Source organism: Gadus macrocephalus, chromosome 21, assembly GCF_031168955.1.
Source record: "Gadus macrocephalus chromosome 21, ASM3116895v1".
In the NCBI taxonomy this organism is placed as follows: Eukaryota; Metazoa; Chordata; class Actinopteri; order Gadiformes; family Gadidae; genus Gadus; species Gadus macrocephalus.
The window spans coordinates 4,727,014-4,736,204 of NC_082402.1; the positions used below are offsets into that span (position 1 = coordinate 4,727,014).

The window sequence follows — 9,191 nt, forward strand, 5'->3', positions numbered from 1 at the left end:
CAACAAAGCTGAAAACAGCTTCTCAGCAGCAAAACAAAAAAAAATAGTTTTTTTGAGGTTGGCCAACAGAATAACAAAACAAAATAAAAAACGACAGAATAGTTCGAACTTTACTGTAAGATGCAGAGTTGGGGGGCAGGGGGCTACGGGTCCGTGGACGCCCCAAGCAAGATTTCTGTGAGGCGCATGCAATTGCGCCCAGTGGCCTGTGAGAGGCGCTGAAGGGCCGCCAGGGCCAACTCGAAATACGAAGTAAAAGGGGAGGAGCCGCGTCGAGAGTAAAGTAGCCACCGTGCGCCAGCCAGTTCGGCTAAGCATTCGCTTACATCTTAGAGCCGAAGCCGTGCAACGATCAGATAAAGAAGGGTACCGTGGCGTCTGCCAAGTCCCGTCCACTCCGTTGGCAGTTCGCGAGGCGCAGAGCTTAGCAGAGACCGGACACCTAACCATACGCGCACAGCTTGTGCCATTAGAGAATGTTGTACATTTTGCTCTAAAATGCAACACTGGTCTTTGCGGGATAAAGAAGACAGAATTCATACATAAGCGTCGCAGGGAAACAAGGACACACGCCGGGGGACACACTGAAACAACGACCAGGGAGGTGAGTGCACTGTACAGTGAGTGAGGCTGAGCGGACGCGGTGTTTTTTGGCGTGCAATGATCTTGAGAAGAGTTCGCACCTGTCCTATCGTGAATGAATGAGAGAGGGAAGGCTCATAGGCGCCCAGTCAGAGCCACCCCTCGTCGGAGGACCATAGCCTACCTAATGTAGTGAAAGGTTCTCACGTTGTGCGCAAGCGCTCCTTCTCTGAGAGTGAAAAAAAAGGGAAAGGCACTCAGTTTACATCTTTGTCACAGTGACATTGTTATTATGGGGACTTAATAGCTGAGCAATACTAATACGGCCCCGTAAACAGGCTGGCTAAATTATGACTGCAATCAATTAGTCATCTAAATTAGCCTGGCAGTTATTATGTTATCTAATTTAAATCGATTGGGTTTATCCTTGGACTGCATATTGAGTTTAATGGTCATGTAACCCTGTCGTCTGTAAGTTATTATACACCAGTGTGACACATTGTAGGCCTACATGTACATACTCATGCCATACTTACCAAAGTGTAATAACAGTCGGCACCAGGCCTACTGTCGTGTGTGTGTGTGTGTGTGTGTGTGTGTGTGTGTGTGTGTGTGTGTGTGTGTGTGTGTGTGTGTGTGTGTGTGTGTGTGTGTGTGTGTGTGTGTGTGTGTGTGTGTGTGTGTGTGTGTGTGTGTGTGTGTAGTTATATTTAAAAATGGATGTGTACAGAAGATTGATTGGTCCATAAAGACCAGTAATTTTCTCTATATATATACTGAGGTATTTCCTATCCTTGTAAAATGTACTGCATCACCTCCTATATATATATATATATATATATGTATAGTTTGAACAGTTTCCATAGCAGTCGTTGCCGCATGTCTGTCAGTGGAAGGCACAGCAGTGGTGGGCGCAGCAACAACAACAACAACAATGCACGATATACCCCTGATTGTGTTTATGAGCGCTCTACGTGAACATCTGTTAATATTTAGGGACGTTTGTTCAGCATCGCCCTCTGCCAATGTGGTTCAATTTAGAGGCAGACCCCCCCCCCCCCCCCCCCCAAAACACACACACACACACACACACACACACATATATCAGCTTGGGCTGATATATCACATGCTGCTTTAACGTTTGATTCAGCAGGTCCTTCTCTTAGCAGAGGGGGCGGGATTTACTCTGAGCTTTCATTATATCGTCAGGTGGATGAGTTTAACAGCACTGTGTGTGTGTGTGTGTGTGTGTGTGTGTGTGTGTGTGTGTGTGTGTGTGTGTGTGTGTGTGTGTGTGTGTGTGTGTGTGTGTGTGTGTGTGTGTGTGTGTGTGTGTGTGTGTGTGCGCGCATGTGTTGTGCAAAAGTGTGTGTGTGTTGGTGCATGTTTATTTTATTTTATTGAACCTTTATTTAACCAGCAGAAGTGTGTCGTGAGTAAAAGTATTACAGTGTGTATGTGCACGCTTGTGCATGTGTGTGCCTGTGTATATCCTACAGGGGAACTTCTGGACGTATAGACATCTATGGGACAGCATCTGGTCTGTTCATCTGGTCTGTTCATCTGGTCTGTTCATCTGGTCTGTTCATCTGGTCTGTCCCAGGCCTCGGAGAGATAAACCCGACCTGCATAATCCCACCGCGTTTCCAACAGCATTTTAAAGTGGCCTGCAGATGTGTCGAAAGCCTGACAAATGAATTTAGAAATGACTCGTGACATTTACCTTTTACAGTTTCGGAAAAACCCCAGAAAGACATTTTTTATTCCTGTTACAATCAGCAGGAAACAAATTGGTACGTTTGGTGCTGTGAATCAATAAATTATTTGTGGGCATTTTTATATTGAAGCATAGCCTCCGCGCAAGAGTTTGAGTGTTGGGCTGAAGTAAGCATATATATATATATATATATATATATATATATATATATATATATATATAATGTATACTATTTTCTTCAGCAGCTATCCACATATTCACCCGGAGAGGTTTAAGGTATTCTAAAATAATGGGAATTGCAGAGGTTAGCTTGGGTCTCTGAAGTATCACATTGTAAAGATGGTATAGCACCAAGGAAATAGCTGTTTCATTCATATAATAGTTATCGTAATAAGTGGTGTGAGAATCCAAAGGAAGAACCAGGATCATTGGGGCTTTAAACAGATGTCCCCATACACCCTGACGCCCATGACTTTTAACACATATTTATCTTTCCAATTTGTTATTATAGCATATGTATGCTATTGGATTTAATTAAAGTAGAGATCGAATAGACACTGTCTAGAAGTGCTGGAGAAGAGACACTTCCCAGCTGCCTTCCTAAAGTAGATATTTTTGGCTTCCAAGCCTTAGTGGACGGATTACTTTCTGCAGCCATTCGTATTTTTAGGCAGGTGATAATAAACTTGCATTAAGAGAATGGTTAATTTTTTATGTCATCATCAATGTTTAATCTAATTTTGCCAAAACGTTAATCATAAAGCAACTACTTAGATAAAGTCTAATTTAGTTTCCTTGTTAATGTATTCATTCTGTTCTCAGTAATATGTTCTCTGCAAAATAATTTGGCTTGAAACTCAATTTAAGCTTTTCCATTTTTCTACAAAAGAATTATATAAAAAGGGTTAGGTTGGTTGGTTTTCAAATTAATCCGTAACCATGCGTACAAGTGTTTTTTTTATACAAATGTATCCAGGCATGAATAAATAAAAACACCGTAAACCAACATTAGGTGAGGCTTGACCTTGTGTTTTGTTTGTTGGATTTCCCTAAAGGTAGCCACAGTTGATGTTGAGTGCATCGGATTGCTATGGGCAACCACAACACAACGAACGCAACAATCAACAGCATTACTCCTTGTCATTTATTTTGCAACATATTTGTTGTGTTTCGGTTGATAAAATGGATGGACATTGAAATGACGACGTTGATTTGTTTTTAAGTATCTTCTTGGTTCTTTGACCATGTTCAGCATAGGTTGGTGGTTGTATGTTCATGTGCGAATGGATTCTGCGTCTTATCAATCCAATAATATTATTTTATATATATGATATATGTTTAATTTAATTATATAAAGTAATATATATTCGGATTTCAGAAAGCTTATCATAGTTTTCATTTTCCTTTTTGCCAATATGCATGATACAGGATCATCAATCTGATGTGGAGAATGAACCGGAAGGCCATCACTATTGATGTACACCAGCTTCAGAGATCCGAGTCGTTTCTCCTCCTTCCATTGATGCCTCCGGTCAGCTGCTAAGATCTTCAAAGCGCGCGCATGTTCTAGACATTGCACGTATTATCATTAGTCAATGGATTTTAATTAGCGCCGGGTCAGACTATTTTGTGTGGAGTTCGCGTTCAGAATACTTGGCTTCAATATCTTAAGGATTCGCGCTAATTTCTTCAGCGTGACATTGCATTATGAGTATTTCTGCACAGTGCTCTTTCTCTACATACAGGACTCATCGCATACACTTCATCAAAAGGTTGGAGGCCAATAGCTCATCACCTGTCGTGTTAATATCAAAGCTGGTTATAAACATTGATAGTCCCACTGGCATCTTCATCGATACATCTCATATTAAAAGCTATGAGAGAAAGCTCTTGAAAATAAAGTTTAAAGCCATCGCTCAACCTGCAATCCCCTGCCTTTGTTCACCCTTTGTATTCAAGTCTGAGTGGCTACACAACTTTGGATTAATATTCCTTTGAATATCTACAATAGGGGTAATAGCCTCTCTGGTGTGGCTGGAGTTAAAAAAACAAAGAAGAAAGAAAAAAGCATGATGATGACCCATATATTTCTTTACCCATCTCTTTAGAAATCGGTGAACTATGAAATGCTGATGCGTTGCTGGTGCCCCGTAGAACGCAGTCGCTCTGGGGCTGTGCAGCGACACTGGTGTCATGTCGTTAAAAGCTTGTGAACTCTCTGGTTCTTTTGAGTGTTTTGAGACCCGAGTGGCCTCGAAGCACACTGTGTAGACTGCACGCTGTGGAGCCAGATACTGAGCCCCTGACAACCATTAAACTGAGAACTATACGACCACGTCCCAATGCTACCCTCCCTTCTAAAATCTTTCATAGTAGAAAATACAAAATAATGGCTTTTTAATGCCTATATGTTCTTAAATTATTATTTTTTTTACAAAATTCAGGTTTGACTACTTTACTACAACTACAGGGTATGTGTGTTATTTTACATGAATTGTTCTTCAAGAAGTTAACATTGTTGAATGTCTATTTGGGTCAAAATATTAGCTTATTTCATACAAAAAAAAATTCTTTATTCCAACATTAAATATATAAGATGTCACAACTCCATTTTCCGAGTTCAACTCAAATAACTTCTCCAAAAGGGTTATAAAAACAGGAATCATGGATGTGATTTAAATGAAGAGAGCAGTGATGAACCCCAACGAGTTGATGTCAAAAGGTGTGTGGGTAGAGTAGAGTAGAGCAGAGTAGTGAGTAGAGAGTAGAGAGAGCATACCTTTTTTATGTCCATCCATCCTCATGACCTAACGTATATTCCACAAATATGCTCTAGATCTTTGTTCTGGTGCTAGTGCTGAACCATTCATATCTAATGTGCAGACTTGGCTATTCCTTTCCTGCTTCCCCCATCAAGCCGAGCCTACCCTGCCCCAATATGGTGGCCCTTATTAGGCCTCGAGCGAGCCAGCTGACGCTAAGGACTGCCAAGTCAACCGTTGTAGCATCTAGCTTTAACCTATTTTCTGTTTAACGTGGTGGTGAGATACATTTTCGTTGCACCGTTGTTGTATACAATCATACCTCCCGATGTTTACAGACCCCTTTTGTTTCTGATACCTATAGTTGCTCGTCGTTTATTTTCGGTGAGAGTTAAATTGCTTGTGCAGGGGTAAAAAAATGCTGCACTATTGTCGATGTATACCTTTTGAGCGTTCTCCGCCGAGGCGGTAAGTCACTCTGGATAAAAACGTCTGCCGCACAACTTCATGCACACGTATACATGTCAACATACTGAGGGATATTTCACGCAGCAAAACCCCCGTCTGATTACCATATTCCTAATGCGCACAAGAGACAGGAGACAGCCGCGCAGATGCACTTGACATGCTCTGCAGGGGAGGGGGGGGGGGGCTTTGAATATGAGGGATGGTCGGGGGGGGGGTAACCTTCATCTCAGGGCCCCCTGCCAGCGTTGACCCCGCTGTGCTCTGAGCTGCCCCATAAGAAGCAGGTTAAGCCTGTTAGCCAACCCCCCTCCTCCCCCTAGTTCACCGGCCTCCCAGCCCCCCTACTGATGATGACAGTGCAGTTTCGCTCCACGTAGGAGGGGGATTGGGGTGGGGTGGAATTGAGATGGGCAACGCAAGGCGATTCCCCCTCTGGTAGCTCTCCCCCACCCAGCCCCATGTTGGGCTGTTTATGCAGCCTGCCAGGCTGTGGTGAGTCTGCTCCCCTCGCGCTAAAGGCCGCGCCGCGGCTCCCCTGGCGTCCCCTTTTATAGACCACGAGCGGTTTAATAGGACGTATTTTATTAGCTTATCTCCAGTTTTTGGAATGAACATAATGCGTGTCATGAATTATTTCAGCTGTGGGTCGTGCAGACTCTTTCTGTGTAAGAGTGAATATGCCTCATGCTTTTTTTGTTTTGTTTTAGTTTTTGTGTGTCCTTGGCTTTTTTTTAAGCGTAAGGGTGCATTATGTTTGAGATGTGCCTTGAGAACTGATGTGACATACCGAGAGACCGCTTTCCCTGCCTTAACGGGGCTCTGGTGCTGCGGCGGGGACAAGAAGGACCCATTTGGAACCACTAAAGTTGTCGCTTACATGCGTCTCGAAGAAAAGCACAAGGAAAATCAAATCACACCACACATTCTCGTTCTCTTAGCTAATGTATACAACACCACGACGTATCGACGGTTCATCCCTACGCAATACAGCGTAGACTCTATTCTCTATTCGATCACAGGTGACGAGTGGATTGGCAGAAGAAGTTTGACTGAAACTTTAGCCACAGCTCTTTGGTTTGTTGTGTCAAGCGCACCAATGAATGATTTTGACAATCTCATGCGGTAATCTACTCCGCAACCACCCCCGATCATTACAGAGCCAGGGTAAACTCCTGGCACTTTGAAAGGTGAAGAAAAGCGAGTTATGATTCTGTGGTCAGTGATGGAACGCCGTGGTCAGTGATGGAACGCCGTGGTCAGTGATGGAACGCAGAGTGGCTTTCCGTTCCGGAGGGCACCGGCGGTCCAGGGAGCACGCCGGAGCACTAAATCACGGATCTGTACCGATTTCAAATGAATATGTAAATAGTTCACAGTTAATCGAAGTATACATAACAGATACTTGCAGCGCTGTGATTTGCATACTCCAACAGTAGAAGTTGAAAGGTGCCTCTTGAGTTAAGAGATTGCATAAATCATGCAGCCGTCGCTGTATGTGATGTGAATCTATAATGGGGAGTCTATAACAGGCTTCCTGTGTATGGCTTATTGGCATGTCGGCTCTTCTGTGTATTTATCTCGCCTCTTTTTCCCCTCCTGGAACTGGAAATTGCATCGACAATACTGTTGTCCCTTCGCTCAGCTTCTAAATGCTGCAGTGCACGCAATTTCGATTGTCAATGCACGGTGTACATTCAGTGTACAATCCGGGGTTATAAGGCCTAGTTGTTTTAATGGTTGCTGCTGTGTTTCACGGCACAATGTCAACAGATGCAACCTTGAAAGAATTAAGGTGCATGTTGACTTGTGTGCTCTGGAAATGATTGGCATTGCCGTTTGTCACACGCTTTTTGGGAGGACAGACTAACAAGGACATCGCTTCTGCCTCATGCTGTAAGAAAACTCTAATTTTGCTCTTTGTTAATTGGTATGGACATGAAAGCTTGGCAATTATTGTTTTTGGTTCTGGCAGCCTTGGAAAAGCAAAGTACAGTGAAAAAAAAAAAAAACATTCTTGGAGAATGTTGGTAAACTACTGTTTGGAAACTGGAAGTAAACCAAAAAACATTCTGGGCTGCCCAGTATTTCGGTTTAGCTTGTATTTTTTTACACAGGGAATGTATTCTCATCCGGCTGTCGGGTCGTCCTGACATTCCCGCAAAAAGGGATGCGCCGAAAAACGGCTATGATTAACGTCGCTGTCATGTTAAGATGGCTGCCGAAAGTGTCGTTGTTTAAGATGTCTTTCGTCATTTTTCCCTTTCTTCATTTTTTTTTGATAGGTGCCTGTTGGCCTTTTGCTGTGCAAATCTTATTTAGCTATTCCCGGGGGGACATTTCTATTTCTCTGCATCCCTGAGATGGATCTATCCGGTCGTCTTTCACAACAGGAATTCATTGGCCTTCGGGAAAAAAACAATGAAACTTGCTGCGGTTATTGTGCTGCAGTGAGAGCGATAAACAATGGAAACAATGCGTTGGTTGGAACAATACATTTGTCTGCTGCACTATCTGCACGAATATGTGGTATATTTCTCATGGTCCACTTGATTAAAGTTTGCCCTTGCCAGCCTTTCCTCCAAGTGGTGTTAACTTGGTGCCGGCCCAGTTGAATTCTAAATGCCTGGCCTCCCTTCTCCCTGGCCTAATTGGTCTCTGGTGATTGCGGAGCTGCATTGTGATTAAGAAATGCCATTTGAATGGATGTCTCCGCCTGTTCGAACGTTGCGTCCACCAGTGAATGCTATTTACTATTACTGTAGTCATTAAGCAAATCCGCTTCTTCTATTGTGACTGAATTCAGATGCATGCCATTATGGGGCAGGCTGGGGTGAGAGGCAACCTGTCTACTGGTAGACAGCAGACGTTGGTGTTTGAATCCAGGAGCTTTTGGCGGGCCGTCAGAACAAGCTAATACATGCAGGGGTTCAACAATGCATTTGATTACAGAATGATTGAGTCTGTGCCGTGTTTCATATAGTATTTATTGCGTGCGTTTGCATCGGAGTTCGACAATTCTCAGTTTTTGATCCCTAATAGAGTTGTGTGAAATGGAAGACTGACATCTTCAGGTGTAAAAGCTTTCTGTGTTTTTTTCTGTAACTCGATAATTGCCTCCGTTTTTCATTATAAAATGTTATCCACTAGTGACTTTTGACACTAAGTGTATGTTGTGCAATAAAGATATGCAAATGGGTGTTTTTGAGAAGAAAGACACTGAGAAAATCTTTAGGGAGAGGTCGATGAGGTAGTTAATGGTCTCCTGCATTGTGCGGGGGTGATAAAAAAACAACACATTACTAATTTCCCTTGCAGGGTAAAATAAAATTCAGAGGGGTTCCATCTATGTGATTTGTTTTTTGTCCTGATTTGCATTGACAAATGTTTAACTCAGACTGCTTAACAGAACATGTAGCTGTATTTGGCACATCATATCCGTTCCCTGTCTTTGTTGCTGTGAGACTGTAAGCATGATGAATTTGGATAGGGGAGAAAAACAGGCCACAAGATTACTGTTCATAGAGCTATGGGTTGATAACACTTTAAAATAAGTTTACATTAGTAAGGAATAATAAACATTAATGAATGCAGTAATAAAAATGTATTCATTATGTTGAATAACAGCTAATTGTCGATACGATACTTTACTAATGTTGTTTATG

The 9,191-nt window shown here is 42.7% G+C and overlaps 1 long non-coding RNA gene across 1 annotated transcript in view; it reads left to right on the forward strand.

Annotated features, from left to right (window-relative positions):
• Positions 1-274: 274 nt before the first annotated feature.
• LOC132449844 (uncharacterized) overlaps positions 275-9,191 on the forward strand; it is a 10,801-nt gene continuing 1,884 nt past the window's right edge. The window contains exon 1 of the long non-coding RNA XR_009523681.1: positions 275-604. This is a non-coding gene — a long non-coding RNA (uncharacterized LOC132449844). The remainder of the gene's footprint in view (positions 605-9,191) is intronic.